The sequence below is a fragment of the Carcharodon carcharias genome, chromosome 11 (assembly GCF_017639515.1).
Source record: "Carcharodon carcharias isolate sCarCar2 chromosome 11, sCarCar2.pri, whole genome shotgun sequence".
In the NCBI taxonomy this organism is placed as follows: domain Eukaryota; kingdom Metazoa; phylum Chordata; class Chondrichthyes; order Lamniformes; family Lamnidae; genus Carcharodon; species Carcharodon carcharias.
In genome coordinates, this window is record NC_054477.1 from 12,748,932 (window position 1) to 12,766,033 (window position 17,102).

The 17,102-nt window shown below is 43.0% G+C and overlaps 1 protein-coding gene across 1 annotated transcript in view; it reads left to right on the plus strand.

The window, feature by feature from the left end:
• acer3 (alkaline ceramidase 3) overlaps positions 1-17,102 on the plus strand; it is a 207,849-nt gene that overhangs the window by 141,695 nt on the left and 49,052 nt on the right. The window lies entirely within an intron of this gene.

A 17,102-nucleotide genomic window follows, 5' to 3' on the forward strand; every position in this document is an offset into this window, starting at 1 on the left:
CCGTGTAAACCATTTTGCACTTGCGAGATCTCAAGAAACAGCAATGAGGTGAATGACCAGTTTGTAGTTTTTTGATGCTGGTGATTGAGGAGGCATTGTTGACTATTGTACTAAGCAAACTCCTCACTCTTCAGATTGTGCCATGGGGTTTTCTTTCATGCCCACTGGTCCACAGGTTGACAGGACCCCAGTTTGCTGCCTACAGGGACCTCATAGAGACTCATAGACGTCGACAGCACAGAAGGAGTCCATTCGGCACATTGTGTCCACATTGGTCAACAAAGATCTGATTACACTAATCCCATTTTCCAGTGCTTGGCCCATAGCCCTGGAGGCCAAGGTAATGCAAATGAATATCTAAATGCTTCTTAAATGTTGTGAGAGTTTCTGACTCAACCACCCTTTCAAGCAATGAGTTTCAGACTCCCACCATCCTCTGGGTGAAAAAATTTCTCCTCAACACCCCCTGTTAGCCTTCTACCTCTTATCTTGAATCTATGCCCCCTGGTTATTGACCACTCTATAAATGGAAAAAGTGCCTTCCTATCCATCCTATCTATGCCCCTCATAATCTTATGCACCTCTAACAGGTCAGCTCTCAACCTTTGTTGCTCCAAGAAAAACAACCCCATCCTGTCCAATCTTTCCTCATAGCTCAGACCCTCCAGCCCAGGCAGCATCCTGGTAAATTTCCTCTGCACCCTCTCCACCTCTTCTACTTTTTCAGGGCTCCCCCACCTGTTTCCCAGCGTTACACTAGAGCGTGGGTGCCACTTTAGATTATGAACTTATGACCTTCTGACCAAAGGACTAATTTGCTACCCCAACAGTAAAGCAAAATACTGCGGATGCTGGAAATCTGACATCTGTAAGTGAAACATTCAAGTTTCAGGTCTCCACAGATTCTGTCAGTCTTGCTGAGGGTTTCCAGCATTTTCCATTTTTATTGTCCATTTGCTATCAGCCTGGATGTTGTAATCTAATTGCAGTATGTTTGTCTGCATGACCACAATACAGAAACTGAAAATTGCTTCAACAACATGAAGAAGGATGGTATGAATGCACTTTCTTTTAATTGAGCAATTTATTCCCTTAAATGGTGGATTTGTTTGTTTTATAGTTCTTGCCCTTTTCTTCTTAAAAGCAACTGCCTTTGCAGCATCTTCCCTCATTCTTTGAATGTTTACAATATTAAATTTCTGCTGTTTAATAGTTGTCACCTAGTGCACTATATGCTTTTAAAGCTTGTTTGACACCACTAGTTGAAGGGATGCTTTGTCCCATAGCATGAAATGTACCATGATTTGACCACAAGCGCACCTTCTAAATATCATGCACTTGGGAGAAATTTGTAGGCCTGCTTCCTGGAGTTTGCACCATTTGTTTTTGGTAAAAATGATTGATGTTGGCCTGATAACCTTTCGCCCTAGTATAATAACTTTGCCTAGTCAGGAATCCAAGAAAGACTTAGACTATAGCTGGCTTCAGTCGTGGCCATTGGCGATAGATAATAACCTGATGGCAAGGTGAGCTGAATAGTATTGAGCACCTTCCATACCCTACAAGCCAATCTAGAGGTCCTACATGATGCTTACTTTTTTTTGTTTGACGTTTATAATATGCGCCTAAAACTATATTTGTAGCTCATAACTGTACTGGTGATTCGAAGTGGCATAAATGTTTCCAGACTGTACTTAAATCCTAAAGAATTCTTTAGTGATCCTTGCCATCAACTAGACGCTCTTCCCTGGCCTCCCTCCACCTTGTCTGAGCATTCTTCCATGATCATAAAATTCTACCCCCACCCTTCTCTCTCCTAACTCCCAAGGTTGCTGCCAGTTCCTCTAGTCTGTGTTCAGAGGCCAATTATTCAGTCCTTGTGCCTAGGTTTTATGGAATCCTCTTCCTCCCTCTAACTTTAAAAAGTTAATTTTTAACTGTGCTCACTTTCTCACTGCCTTTTGAACCTTCTGTTATATTCCTTTAATGTGAGGAACACTACATAAAGACAATATTTTAAAATAAATTGATGAATCTTGTTAGCACCGACCATTCTGATATTTCAATTGTTTAAAATGAAGGTCGGTTAAAGCATTATGCAGGTAATGTCTCTCATCTGAACTTTGCACCTCAACTACAATGCTGAGATGACAGAGGTCAATAAGGGCTTAAAAATTTAACAACCTTGTGCAAAAAATTAAGGCTGAACAAATACTTGTTATATCATAATGGAAGATTGGAGAAGGAGGACTTTATTTTCCCTTTTGTACTACACAAATGTTACTAATGTGTTCCAGCCCTGCAGCTTGCACCATACTCAATAGAAGCATGTAATGTATTGCTATTGTAGAAAAACTCCTGCTTGGCAAACTTCACAGTGCAATTGGTTTGGTCACCCCAGCAGTGGGAACTTTGCCTCAGGCCAAATGTTTGAAAGCAGATGGTGGAAGAATATAAAAGCAAAATGCAGTAGATGCTGTAAATCTGAAACAAAAACTGAAAATGCTGTAAATACACAGCAATTCTGGCAGCATCTGTGGTGCGTGAACAGTATTTGTTGCCCATCAGTAGTTGCCATGACAAGATGGTGGTGGGCCTCCCCTTTAAACTGCGGGTAACAGGTCTGATACGATGGAGTGGCCACAGCAGAGGAAGTTGAGAGTAAATCAGGCCTGACAGCATCCGAGGACAGAGTAACAGTTACTATTTCAGGCCAATGACCTTTCTTCAGATTTCTCATTAAAGCTCACTGACCTGTAACTCTGGCCTGGATTTTCCAGCCCCAGCACAGCGGGTCCCACCATGGCAGATGCGATGAGCCATTCAAAAGTCCGTTCAAATCGGCAAGACCAGAAGATCCCAGCAGCAGGAGAGGCTGGAAAATTCAGATCTCAGTTTCCCCCTGCACATTTATAGTGGAAGGATATGCCTATTTTGGATATGACAGCCTCTTCAGCAGTGCTTACCACTTCTCATAGGTAGTTGATGCTTATTAGGCTGTGAATCTCTACATATGGTCTTTGATCAGTATCTTATGAGTCAGGGCTTGCGTATGGGTGGGTCAGTACATTTCAATCTACTTGACAGTGGCTGTACACCTCAACAAAGATCAACTGCCCTCTGGTGTGAGTATTAAATACTGCCTAGATGGAAAATTCTTTAACCTTGGTCACCACTGTGCCAAAATTAAACTGACCATCATAGACATACATGACCTACAGTTTGTGGATGACTGCAGCGTCGTTGCCCATTCTGCACCAGATTTGCAAGCCACTCTCAATCTCTTCAATTCTCATACAAGAGACTTGGCCTGTCCTTCAAAGTTGCCAAAGCCAGTATTCCACCAGCCATATATGTTGAAGGAGAGACTCTGGAATATATTGAGCACTTTCATGCCTTGGCAGCCACCACTCTCAAAAAGGCCATCATTGACAAGGAGATCCCACAGAGGATCAGCTGCACCAGCTCAGCCTTCTACAAACTACAGCTGTGAGTGTTTGACAACAAAGATCTCTGCAAATCAACAAAAGTCTTAGTGTACAGAGCAGTTATCTTCACCACATTACTAAACTGCATTGAGACCTGGACTGTGTATCAGTAACACATAAGAGCTCTAGAGAAATTCCACCAGCAATGCCTATGCTGCATTCTCCAGATTCAGTGGGAGAACCATCGAGCAAACTGTAGTGTCCTCCATGAAGCCAGCATTCAGGCAAAACTCTTGCAAAATGAACTACGATGGACTGGATATTCTGTCCTGATGGCCGAAAAGCATCTCACTCGGCCAGGTCCTGTTTTCTCAACTCTAGTGAGGACAAAAAAAACTCTACAAAGTTACTCTGAAGCTCTCCTTGGAGGGTGGCAGCATTGACATTAATGACTGGGAGGAGCTTACTACCAGTTCAAAATCGTTCAAAATGGCAACAACTTGTACCTCAAGCTGCATCACACCTGCAGTCTAAATGTCTTTATGAGGCAGAATGGCTGTAGAGAAGGAAAGAAAAGGAAGCTTTTGATAAAGTCCCACGTAAGAGGTTAGTATGTAAAATTAAAGCATATGGGATTGGGATAATATATTGGCCTGGATTGAGAATTAGTTAGCAGGTGGGAAACAAAGAGTAGGAATAAATGGATCAAAAACAAAAAAATGCTGAAAATACTCAGCAAGCCTGACAGCATCTGTGGAGAGAAAGACAAAATTCTCCTCATGTCTGTCTTAAATATCTTGCTGTCCACAAATGTTGTCAGACCTGCTGAGTTTTTCCAGCACTTTTTATTTTTGTTTCAGATTTACAGAATCTGCAGAATTTTGCCTTTATCCTAGGAATAAATGGATCGTTTTCAGAGTGGCAAGCGGTGACTAGTGGGGTAGTGCAGGGATCTGTGCTTGGGCCGCAGCTATTCACGATATAGATCAATGGTTTGGATGAAGGAACCAAACCTAACATTTCCAAGTTTGCTAACGACACAAAACTTGGTGGGAATGTGAGAGGTGAGGAGGGTGTTAAGAGGCTTCAAGGCGATTTAGACAGATTAAGCGAGTGGGCAAATACGTGGCAGATGCAGTATAACATTAGTAAGTGTGAAATTTATCTACTTCAGTAAGAAAAACAGAATGGCAAGTTATTATTTAAATGGTGATAAATTGGGAAATGTTGATGTACAAAGGGACCTGGGTTTCCTTGTACACCAATCACTGAAAGCAAGCATGCAGGTGCAGCAAGCAGTTAAAAAGGCAAATGGTATGTTGGCCTTCATTGCGAGAGGACTTGAGTACAGGAGCAAGGATGCCTTACTGCAATTGTACAGGGCCTTGATGAGACCATACCTGGAGTATTGTGTGTGGTTTTGGTCTCCTTATCCAAGAGAGGATATACTTGGCATAGAGGGAGTGCAGTGAAGGTTCACCAGACTGATTCCTGGGATAACAGGATTGTCGTATGAGGTGAGATTGGGCCGATTAAGCCTGCATTCATTGGAGTTTAGAAAAATGTGGGGAGATCTTGAAACATTTAAAATTCTGGCTGGAATGGACAGATTGGATGCAGGGATGATGTTTCCTCTGACTGCGGGTCTAGAACAAGGGGTCAAAATCTCAGGATACGGGGTGGGCCGTTTAGGACTGAGCTGTGAAAGAAAACAGCAAAAAATTTTGATTTGTATCTTTTATATAGCAACTTTGACTATGGTAAAGGAATTCCTGAGACATAATTAACTATGGTTCAGTAAATTATAGACAATGGCAGCGCAGGCTGTGGAGCAAACCTGTATGATGTGCTTGGTGAAACTGTCCCAGATGACCATATCTGTTAGAAGTATCTATAGATTGAGTCATTTCATTTCAAAACGTTGAGCTGGGATGTCAGTTAGTCATTCTGACACACAAGGGAGCAGATTACAGTAGATGTGGTTAGCAGCTTTTTGATCCTTCTAGCTTTACATTTTCAAGGCATATACTCTTCATGGCCACTTTTTTTTAAAGTTATTCATCAGATGTGGGCATCGCTGGCTAGGCCAGCATTTATTGCCCAATCACTAATTGCCCTCGAGAAGGTGGTGGTGAGCTGTCTTCTTGAACCGCTGCAGTCCATGTGCTGGTAATGGTCATGGATTTGGAAGGTGCTAAGGAGGCTTGGTGAGTTGCTGCAGTGCAGCATGTAGATGGTACACGCTGCTGCCACTGTGCGTCGGTGGTGGAGGGAGTGAATGTGGATGGGATACCAATCAACTGGGCTGCCTTGTCCTGAATGGTGTTGAGCTTCTTGAGTGTTGTTGGAGCTGCAGTTTGAAAGATAATTCATGTGTGAAGCACTGAGAAGTTTCAGTTAGCAAAATGGAATGGTCATCAATAAGCCAGAGAGCTCTGCCGAGGGTGATTTTGATTGATAGTTTAGCCTCTTCTCCTGTGTGGGCTGCTATTGATGCTGTTTAGAAGAATTTGTTGCAGACTGCTTCATTGGCAGGTAGGTTGTATAGGGTATCCAGAGTGATGGTCATTCCACCTTTCACATTGAAACTTTTCAGTGCTTCGCATGTTAGTTATCTTTCAAAGTGCAGTGACTTTTGTAATAAAACATACTATATCTGAAAGAGTACAAAAACAGTGAATGCTATATTAACAAACCACAGTAAATGTGTCAGGACAAGCAAAAGTGGCTTTAGCTTGCATTAAGTATTCATATGTTCCTAGGGTCTATTTGTCTCTTTATTTTACCATCTACTACAATGGCCTTTTTTATGTTTGGCGATTGGCTTGCCATCGATGACTTAAAGGAAAAGATTGCTGTGGTAGGTAATATTGCACAATAGAATATTAAAGGGAGTGCCAGAGCAGAGAAACCTGGCTTGCAAAAATCTTTGAAGGTGGCAGTACAAGTTGGATAAGGCTGTTAAAGGGGCATATAAATAGAGGCACAAATGAGGGGTCAACCTGGTGAAGCTATAACACAGGACTACTTATGTGCCAAACAGCAAAAGCAGCATAGACAGAGCTAAGTGATTCTGCAACCAACAGATCAGATCTAAACTCTGCAGTCCTGCCACATCTAGTCGTGAATGGTGGTGGACAGTTAAACAACTCACTGGAGGAAGAGGCTCCACAAATATCCCCATCCTCAATGATGGAGGAGCCCAGCAAAGCAATGCAAAAGATAAGGCTGAAGCATTTGCTACAATCTTCGGCCAGAAGTGCCGAGTGGGTGATCCATCTTGGCCTCCTCCGGAGCCCCAGCATCACAGATGCCAGTCTTTAGCCAATTCGATTCACTCCATGTGATATCAAAAAACAGCTGAAGGCACTGGATACTGCAAAGGCTTTGAGTCCTGACAATATTCCAGCAATAGTACTGAAGACTTGTGCTCCAGAACTTGCCATGCTCCGAGCCAAGCTGTTCCAGTACAGCTACAATACTGGCATCTACCTGGCAATGGGGAAAATTGCTCAGGTATGTCCTGTACATAAAAAGCAGGACAAATCCAACCCGGCTAATTACCGCCCCATCAGTCTACTCTCGATCATCAGTAAAGTATTGGAAGGGGTCATCAGCAGGACTATTAAGCAGCACTTGCTTAGCAATAGCCTGCTCGCTGATGCCCAGTTTGGGTTCCCTAGGACCACACAGCTCCTAACCTCATTACAGCCTTGGTTCAAACATGGACAAAAGAACTGAACTCCTGAGGTGAGGCGAGGGTGACTGCCCTTGACATCAAGGCCACATTTGACTAAGTGCTGCATCAAGGAGCCCTTGCAAAACTGAGTCAATGGGAATCGGGGGAAAACTATGCTGGTTGGAGTCATACCTAGTACAAATGAAGATTGTTGTGGTTGTTGGAGATCGATCATCTCAGCTCCAGGATATCACTGCAGGAGTTCCTCAGGGTAGCTTCCTTGGCCCAACCATCTTCAGCTGCTTTATCAATGACCAACCTTCCATCATAAGGTCAGAAATGGGTGTGTTCGCTGATGATTGCACAGTATTCACCGTTCGTGACTCCTCAGATACTGAAGCAGCCCATGTCCAAATGCAGCAAAACCTGGACAATATGCAGGCTTGGACCGACAAGTTGCAAGTAACATTCGCACCACGCAAGTGTCAGGCAATGGCCATCTCCAAGAAGAGAGAATCTAACCGTCGCCCAATGAATTCAATGACATTACCATCACTGCACCTCCCACCTTCAACACCCTGGGGATTACTGTTGACCAGAAACTGAACTGGACTAGCCATATAAATACTGTGGCTACAAGAACACATCAGAGGCTAGGAATCGTGTGATAAGTAACTCACCTGACTCCCCAAAGCCTGTCCACCATCTACAAGGCACGTCAGGAGTGTGATGGAATACTCTTCACTTGCCTGGATGAGTGCAGCTCCCACAACACTCAAGAAGCTTGACACTGTCCAGGACAAAGCAGCCGGCTTGATTGGCACCACATCCACAAATATTCACTCCCTCCACCACCGACACACTGTAGCAGCAGTGTTTACCATCTACAAGATGCACTGCAGGAATTCACCAAGCCTCCTTTGTCAGTGCCTTCCAAGACCACAGCCGCTACCATTCAGAAGGACAAGGGTAGCAGATAGATGGGAACACCACCACCTGGAAGTTCCCCTCCAAGTCACTCACCATCCTGACTTGGAAATATATCACCATGGATGCAATATATACAGACCAGGGATGGGGACACCATTAACCCTTTGGTATGGCGCCCATCCTACCCTCCATTCCTAGTTTCTTTTCAAGTTTACACTGAGTCTGAGTCACAACAAGGCACCGCCCAGAGTGCCCCAAGGCTGGCCCTGGGGAGCATGTGCATTTTCGGCACCCGGGGAGATAGGCCTGTTGGGTGGAGTGTTTTCTGGGGTGCTGAATCTGTATAAATTGCATCCATGTATTTCAAAACGTCTTTGGTGCCTGGCATAAAAGAAGAGAAAACAGTGATGTGGAGAAGCTTTCAGGTCCAAAGCAGCATCTGATTTTGCTGAGTCTTCCTGTCAGTTCAACAAGTTCAAATGGGAAAAGAGCCAAGGCAAGGAAGCAAATGAAATAGAATTATATAGCACAGGAAGAGGCCCTTCATCCACCTGTGCTGGCTCTTTGAAAGACCTATCGAAGTAATTAATGCAGTAAATATCTTGAGTATTTATTCCAACTTAATCATCAATTTTTGGACTCGCATTTACCTCACTCCACTTTGGGGCCCTGTAATTCCTTAAGGTTCAGTAAACCACTGCAGCAGTGATATTTCAGCAACTGGGAAATTCAAGTGCATCTGGTTCCTTTCACAGGCGTTAGTGACACTGCACTGTTCTCAGTACTGCTTTAAAACAGTATTCCAGAACTTGGTTAATCTGTAATCTAAGCCCTTTTCAATATATATACTTGTCAGATGGAACTTTTATTTCTGGATTTCAATATGAAATAGCATTAGGCTCTTTGTGCAATGCATGTCAAATATTTTGGAGGATTAGCTCTGATCTTAGTTCCCCTCTGCATAATGGGCCAAGGCCCACAGATGTGCAGTGTTCTGGTAATGAGCACAACATGTGACTGAAAATTCTTAACTGAATAGACATTTTCTCTCCTATTTTCCTGCTTTAAAATGTATTGTGTTCCCCAGTTCTAAATGGGAGGATAGGTAACCGTATGTGACACACTCAAAGATCACTAAATTTTCCTTCGTGATACCAAAAATGTACATGAGAGTTGACAGTTCTTTTCTCATTCTCTTTCCTATGGTTTTTGCCCTTGTACCTACAGAAACACGTTGACTCCCTTTGCAAGCAGGAGGAACCAAGATAATTTAGCATGCAGAAGAAGAATGTAGGCAAGAGCACAGTTTCTTATCTACAGATGTTCTTACATCCGGCTGCGGTCTGGGTTCCAAGAAAGCTATGCCAGAGCAGTCTGTCTCCCTGTTCTGGTTACAAACAAATAAACTAAATTAACAAAATCAAAGATAAAGTAAAAGGCAGGCCCTTTCACTTCCATTTATAGGTGCACAAGGAAGGGGATCTCCACTGATCCCACAACATGGTAGGCAGGTGATTTCCAGGACTCAGAGATCTGCACCTCAGGAGTCACCAGCCCCTATAAAAGTACTTCATGCCAAACAGATGTAGTTCATTTTCAAAGTTTTATTTTCAAAGGAGGGGATGGCGGGGGGATGGGGTGAGCCATTAAAAAGTAGCCTCTCCCTCCTTAAAGGAATGCTCCAAGGAAAGTATATGAAACATTTGCTGCTTTCTGAAGAAGAGGTTCTTTTAAATTTTCGTGAAATGCCAATTCTGAAAGTGGGGTCTATTGGGATACCAGCAAAGCAAATATGCAGGTCACACTTGGCTTGGATTTGTTCTGCACTGTTTCCAATACTGAGGGCAGAATTTTATGTCCTGCGGTCCCACAACCACTACCATCTAGAAGGACAAGAGCAGCAGATGGATGGGAACACCACCACCTGCAAGCTCCCCTCCAAGTCAGCAGGTCAGGCAGCTCAATGGCTTTTCGTCAGAATTAGAAATTAAACATGTAGCAAAGTGCGGAGCCAGGAAGAAGTGGGATGGAAGGAAAGATCTGTAATAAGCTGGAGGACAGGCCTGATTAAATTGCAAACTAGATGATGGTGCAAGGCAAAAGCGGGCGGTAGTTTTATTTATTCATTCACATGATGCCTGCATTTGTTGCCCATCCCTAGTTGCCCTTGAGAAGGTGGTGGTGAGCTGCAGTCCATGTGATGTAGGTACACTCACAGTGCTGCTAGGAAGAGTGTCCCAGGATTTTGACTCAGCGACAGTGAAGAAACGGCGATATATTTCCAAGTCAGGATGGTGAGTCACTTGGAGGGGAACTTGCAGGAGGTGGTGTTCCCATCTATCTAATGCCCTTGTCCTTCTAGGTGGTAGTGGTCATGGGTTTAGAAGGTGCTGTGAGACAAGTAAAGATACAAAAGATGGACTGATTTAGAGAAAATGTAAATTTATTGTTGCATAAGCCTTATTGCTGGTTCATGTAGGAGATGGAGGTTACTCTGGATTTGTTCCTGAAATGTTAGTTTGATAATTCATATGAGAACAGCTAAAAGCCTGCCTTGTGTTCCATTGAATACAGAATGCACGCACAAGGTAATTGTTAGGTTATGAAACTAATACAATATGCTTTCCATTGCCTGTGGCCGCAAAGTTATTACAAGGTTATTGCAGCTTTCATGGTAGAGGAGTTCCTTTAAAGGCACGCAATTATTATTATCCCCTTTCAGGAAATGAAGCCACCTGTACAGTTACCAGTCATGATAGCAATATTTCCTCTATTTTAAAGGCACACTGTGTAATTATTAAAATTGTGGTGTACAACAGTTGTGATTAGGTGATCTCTACCAACTGTTAGCTTTTTTCTTTAATTCTTCTCCCTTCCTCCTGAGGATGCTGACTCTAGACTTAACCATAGCCTTCTGGCACTTTGTTTAATTAGCTGTTCTTGGTGTGTGGTAGTGGGTTTCATCTGGTTATTTGACCTTGATTGAAGGAGCCATTAGGGACTGAGTCTCATTTGCTTCCAGCATTCATTCACATATCAGCAGCAGTTGCTCCATGCGACCAGGAACAGATATTTGAGCTGTTTTTGTTTCTCTTTAATTCCGTCCTTTCCCCTCTCTCCTCTCTCTCCTTTCTTCTCTCTCTCTTCCCCCATCAACCCTTCAGCATCCCTTGGCTACAATCAGTGTGCGCCCACTGCTGATCTGTCTGAGATGTCCACTGGAAACTATAAACAAGTGCACCATTCAACTTCATGAGCCTTTTCCAATATTCATTAGATTACGAAGAAGGGTCATACAGACTCGAAATGTTAACTCTGTTTCTCACTCCACAGATGCAGTCAGACCTGCTGAGTTTTTCCAGCATCTTCTGTTTTTATTTCAGATTTCCAGCATCCGCAGTATTTCTTTTATTTCATTAGATCATTGTTGCTCTTTATGGTGCCATAAATCTTACCACTGTTGCCTCACAAAAATGTTGTCAGTCTCACTTTTAAGATTGTCAATTGACAACTTTATGGAGGAGAACAATGTGTGTGTGTGTGTGGAGAAATGCTTCCTGACTTCATTTCTGTTCAGCTAAATTCTAATTTTAAGGTCATTCCCAGCTAGCAACACAGACTGGGAATCGACTGTAACTTGGCCTGAGGGGCTCAGTACAAAAATGGACAAGTACGTGTATATACTGACCATTTAATTTGTGCGTGCACACCGAGGACTAAAATGGCTACTGTGCAAATCTTTCAAAAATTGAAGGAGCAACTTTTAGTCATTAAGCATACCTTACGATATAGATGGTAAACCACCACCACCCACCCCTCAGTGCATTAGTAGTTTGAGCGCCAATGAACTGCAACAACTCACATGAGATATCGCTTGCATCCAAGATGCTGAGTAAAGGCTAACACCAAGTGGAGTACCTCTGAACTTGCGAGTGCCAGGTTTGCCTGTTTCTCAGTTGATGCTGCTGATGCTTAAGGAATCACTATGCGGATACATTTTAAGTGCTTGTTAGGAATAAGGCCTGACTTTCTCAAAGGGGAGAAAAAAGCACATTTTTATACCTTCTTAATGCAAGCTGGGATCCCTCCCAACCCTGATGCAAGGTTACAAATCTTGCCTTTCCATACACTTTGTTTGGTTCCAATTCTCTGCATTAATCTCCCTAAGTCACCGACTCCTGCTGGGCTGAGTTTACCCTGCCCCAGATGCCCTCTGGTGCCTTGTCCATTTTTTCATGTGGGAGCTCCAGTGGCATGTGTTGGTCGGCTACTAAGCAGTAGACAGCATCCCACCTGTGAATTGAAGGCTGAGTTCTTGTACCCAGAATGGCTGCTGTTTCACTATGGTGATGCACTAAGTAAAGCCAGCTGCTTCTCTACAATAGGGGGAATAAGCTGTTTTGTGAAAATCTTGAGATTACACTTTTTAAATAAAAAGAAAAATCCTTTAGAATACTTTTTTTTTTAAGCTTGTGCCAGCAGAATTGGATATTTAAAGGAGTGGCTTTTGGGTTCCCTATAGCTGGTGCTTACCTCCTGCCTGAGCCCTTCATCTGGTTCCAATCAGCATAAATCCTTTGGCAGTTCAGTGCGAGATCTGTTTCCTTTGACTCATGCTGTTTCTGTAAAACGTTAAACATGTGATCTTGTTAGATGATGTAGGCTATCCTGAGTTGACACTTAACCCTTTAATTCCCCGGATGCCTTGTGATTAAAAGTTCAGCCTCTGCTCTTAAACAGCACAGTTGACACAGGCACTGCTAAATGTAGTGCAGTAATTCATACGGACCAGACGACTTCATTGAAATTCCTTTTTAGTAGCGCATGAGTAAATCTGCTCACACCAGATTTTGTTCTTGTCACTCCATTGCAGATGATGGCCATTAACTCGGTATCTCTCTCTCCTCCTCAGGCACAAGGTTAATTTCCCTATGTATGCTGATAGGCAGCTCCATCTCCTCCTATTTTTGACCCCATGAATACTTTTGTGCAGTTGGACTGCCTGTCTGACACCAAGCCTTGGATAAGTCAACAACAGCTTGTATTTATAAGGCACCTTCAATGTAGTAAAATGCCCCAGGTGTTTTACAGGAGCGTTATGAAACTTAATTTTGACTCTGAACTACATAAAAAGATATTAGGTGGTGGCCAAAAGTTTTGTCAGAGAGCTGGCTTTCAGGAGCATTAAGGGAGGAGAGAGAGGCAGAGAGATGGAGTGGTGCACTGAGTTAATTTCAGAACTTGGGTTCTAGGTAGTTAAAGGAGCAGCTACCAGAGATGCGATATGCCAGAGGCCAGAATTGGAGGAGTGGAGAGATCTTGGAGGGCTGGCGGTGGTTACGGAGATAGGGAGGGGAAAACCCATCAAGTCAAAAGTGGTTTTTTTTCAGCAGGAAGATTGGAGCCAGCATTTTTTTGACACCCACCATGGCTCAAAAATCTAGTCACTCATGAAGGCTGAAAATTGTGTGCAACTCCAGCATTATATTTGAGCCTGACCTGAGCTTCAAAATGCACATCCTTTCCGAACTTACTTCTCCCTTCACAATATTCTGTTTCCCTTTCTTAGCCACTGCCACCAAAGCCCTTTTCCATGCATTTGTTACATTTAGATTCAATTAATTCAACTCCCTCCTTCACGGGCTTTCATTGTCTACCCCCGGCCCCATACATGTTAACTTTTATAAAATGCAGCTGCTACTGCATTTCTATTTCCTATTATATCCCACATTCACTTTGTTCCATTTGCCACTGATCTACACTGGTTATCCCTTCCCTCAGTGCATCTAATTTAAAATCTTTGTGTCATTCTTTGATCACTTCAAGTCCTCGCACCTTACTACCTCTGTGACCTTTTCCCATCAAACGTGGCTTCTCAGTGCCTTTTAGTCCTCTGACTCTAGCTTCCTGTGCCACCTTTCACACCACTGTAGATGACAGGGCTTTCAATCACCTTGGACCCACTTTACAGACCTCACTCTGTAAATTCATTGATCCCTATTTCTATGTCCTATTAAAAGCCTCCTCAACTCTGATCTCTGTAACCTAGTCTTTGTTCGCCTCCATAAATTTCTTTCTGCTGGCTTGTTCCTCTCATTTTCAATTTATTCATTAAAATTGTCAGCCATGGCTCAGTGGTAGCACACTCACCTCCAAGGCTTGAGCACATAGTCTAGACTGATACTTCAGTGTAGTTCCTCAGAATGCTGCCCTGTCAAAGGTGACATCTTTCAGAAGCCCAACCTGGCCTCTCGTTGATGTAAAAAATCCCATGACTCTATTTGAAGATGAGTTTCCTAGCAAATTTCTCAACCAACAGCATTATAACATGTTACCTGGTCATTATTACGCAGCTTTTGTGGGATCTTTAAAGTAGGGGACAAACAGTTGGTGTGGGAGGGAAATCTCTGGTAGGGTTGCCTCACATCCTTTAAAAAGTACCTGGATGAGCACTTGGCATGTCATAACATTCAAGGCTATGGGCCAAGTGCTGATAAATGGGATTAGGTAGGTAGGTGAGGTGTTTCTCACGTGTCGGTGCAGACTCGATGGGCTGAAGGGCCTCTTCTGTACTGTGATTCTGGTAGAGTAGTTATATATGGACACAATATGGAACAGATTGAATAGCCTTTCTTTTCTCTAGACTAGAAGGAAACTTGATGCTTGAAATATATAGGACTTGTGCTTTTTACATCTCCTATATCCTATAAATGTTTTGGAAGTTGAAAAATTCACTACCTTTTAATAAGTTGTCCATTTTTTAAAATTGTCTGTAAATGCAGAACTAAAGGAGAATCTTCATATAGTTTAAACATTCTGTATAGAGCACATCATTACAATAAGAAAGAACAAACTCCTTTTATTCATTTGTGGAATGTTAACGTCACTGGCAAGATCAGCATTTATTACCCTTGCGATGGTGGCAGTGAACTGCTGCAGTTCAAGTGGTGTAGGTACACCCGTAGTGCTATTAGGGAGGGAGTTTCAGGATTCTGACAGCGAAAGAGCAACAAGAACTTGTATTTATGTGGCACCTTTATCACAATAAAACACCCCACAATGCTTTACAGGAGCATTTTGAAACAAACTATGTCACCAAGCTAAATGAGATACTGGATCAGATGATAAGCTTGGTTAAAGAGGTAGTGTTTCAGGAATGTCTTCAATGAGGAAGTGAGCTATCGAGTCAGAGAGGTTTAGAGAATGAATTCCAGAACTTTGGGCTAGGCAGCTGAAGGCACTGCCACAAATCATGGAGCAATTAAAATGGGGGAAGCATGAGGCCAGAAATCGATGCATGTTGATATCTCGGAGGGTGGTGGGGCTGTAGGAGATTAGTGATGAGGAGGGGTGAGACCATGGAAGGATTTGAAAGCAAGGATGAAAATTTTAAAATCAAGACTTTGCTTGACTGGAAGTTGATGTAAGTCAGCAAGCACAAGGTTAATAGGTGAACAGAACTTTGTGTGAATTAAGACTTGGGCAACAGAGTTTTGGGTTACCTAAAGTTTACAGGGGGTAGAATGTGGGAGACGAGCCAGGCGTACATTGGAATAATCAGGTATGGAGGTAATAAGCAGATAATAAACATGAGATGAGAAGGGGGTAAAGTCGGGCAATGTTACGGAGGTATAAATAGGTTATCTTAGTGATGCCGTGAATATGTGGTCAGAAGCTCTTCTCTGGGTCAAATAAGATTTCAGGATTTTGAACATAGTTCAGTCTTAAACTGATGCCAGTGAGAGGGATGAATCAGTAGCTAGGGTACAGGGACCAAAAACAATGGCTTTGGTCTTCCCAGTATTTAATTGGTGGAAATTTCTGCTCATCCAATACTGGATGTCAGATAAGCAGTCAGATAATTTAGCAACAGTGGAGGAGTTGTGAGAGGTGGTCATGAGGTAGAACTAGGTGTCATCAGAGTGTGAAAGCAAACACTCTGCTTTTGGACAATATCGTAGAAGGGCAGTAGTTTGTTGAGAAATAGGAGAGAGCCAAGGATGGACCCTTGGGGGACACCAGAGGTAATGTTGTGGGAGTAGGAAGAGAAGACATTGCAAGTGGTTCTCTGGCTTTGATTAGATAGATTAGAATGGAACCAGGTAGAGCAGCCCCATCCAGCTGGATGATAGTTGAAAGGCAAGAGGATGGTCAGCTTTGTCAGAGGCTGTAGACAAGTCGAAAAGGATTTGGAGGGCCTTCGGTCTGTCCGCAGGCATGACCCAGACCTCCCTGTCGCTTGCCATTTCAACACACCACCCTGCTCTCATGTCCACATGTCCGCCCTTGGCCTGCCGCAATGCTCCAGTGAAGCTCAATGCAAACTGGAGGAACAGCACCTCATCTTCCGATTAGGCACTTTGCAGCCTTCCGAACTTAACATTGACTTCAGCGACTTCAGATCACGAACCCTCTTCCCCCACCTCCACCACCTTTCCGATCCCTCTTTTTCCAATAATTTATAATTTTTAAAATATATTCTTTTCCCATTTATTTCTATTATTTTCAAATTTATTTCCATCCATTGTTTTATCTCCACCTTTTAGCCTATTTCAATCCCTTCCCTCCCACCCCCACTAGGGCCATCTGTCACTTGCTTGTCCTACTTTCTACCCTTAATGTCACCATTAGCACATTCCTTAGCTAATATCACCACCGTCAACACCCCTTTGTCCTTTTGTCTATGACATCTTTGACAATCTCTTCTTTGCCTCCACCTATCACTGGCTCCAGTTTTACCTGTCCCATCCCCCTCAACCAGCTTATATTTCACCTCATTTCTATTTTTCCTTAGTTCTGATGAAGAGTCATACGGACTCGAAACGTTAACTGTGTTCTTCTCCGCAGATGCTGTCAGACCTGCTGAGTTTTTCCAGCTATTTTTGTTTTTGTTAAGGGTTTGGAGGGATTGTTTACTTTTGTCACAGTCACGTAGGATGTCATTTGAAACTTTGGTAAGAACCATTGCGATACTTGGGCAGGAACAGAAACCTAATTAGAGGGATTTAAACATGGAGTTCCAGGAAAGATGAGTATGGATTTGGGAGGTATTAAAGCATTCAAGG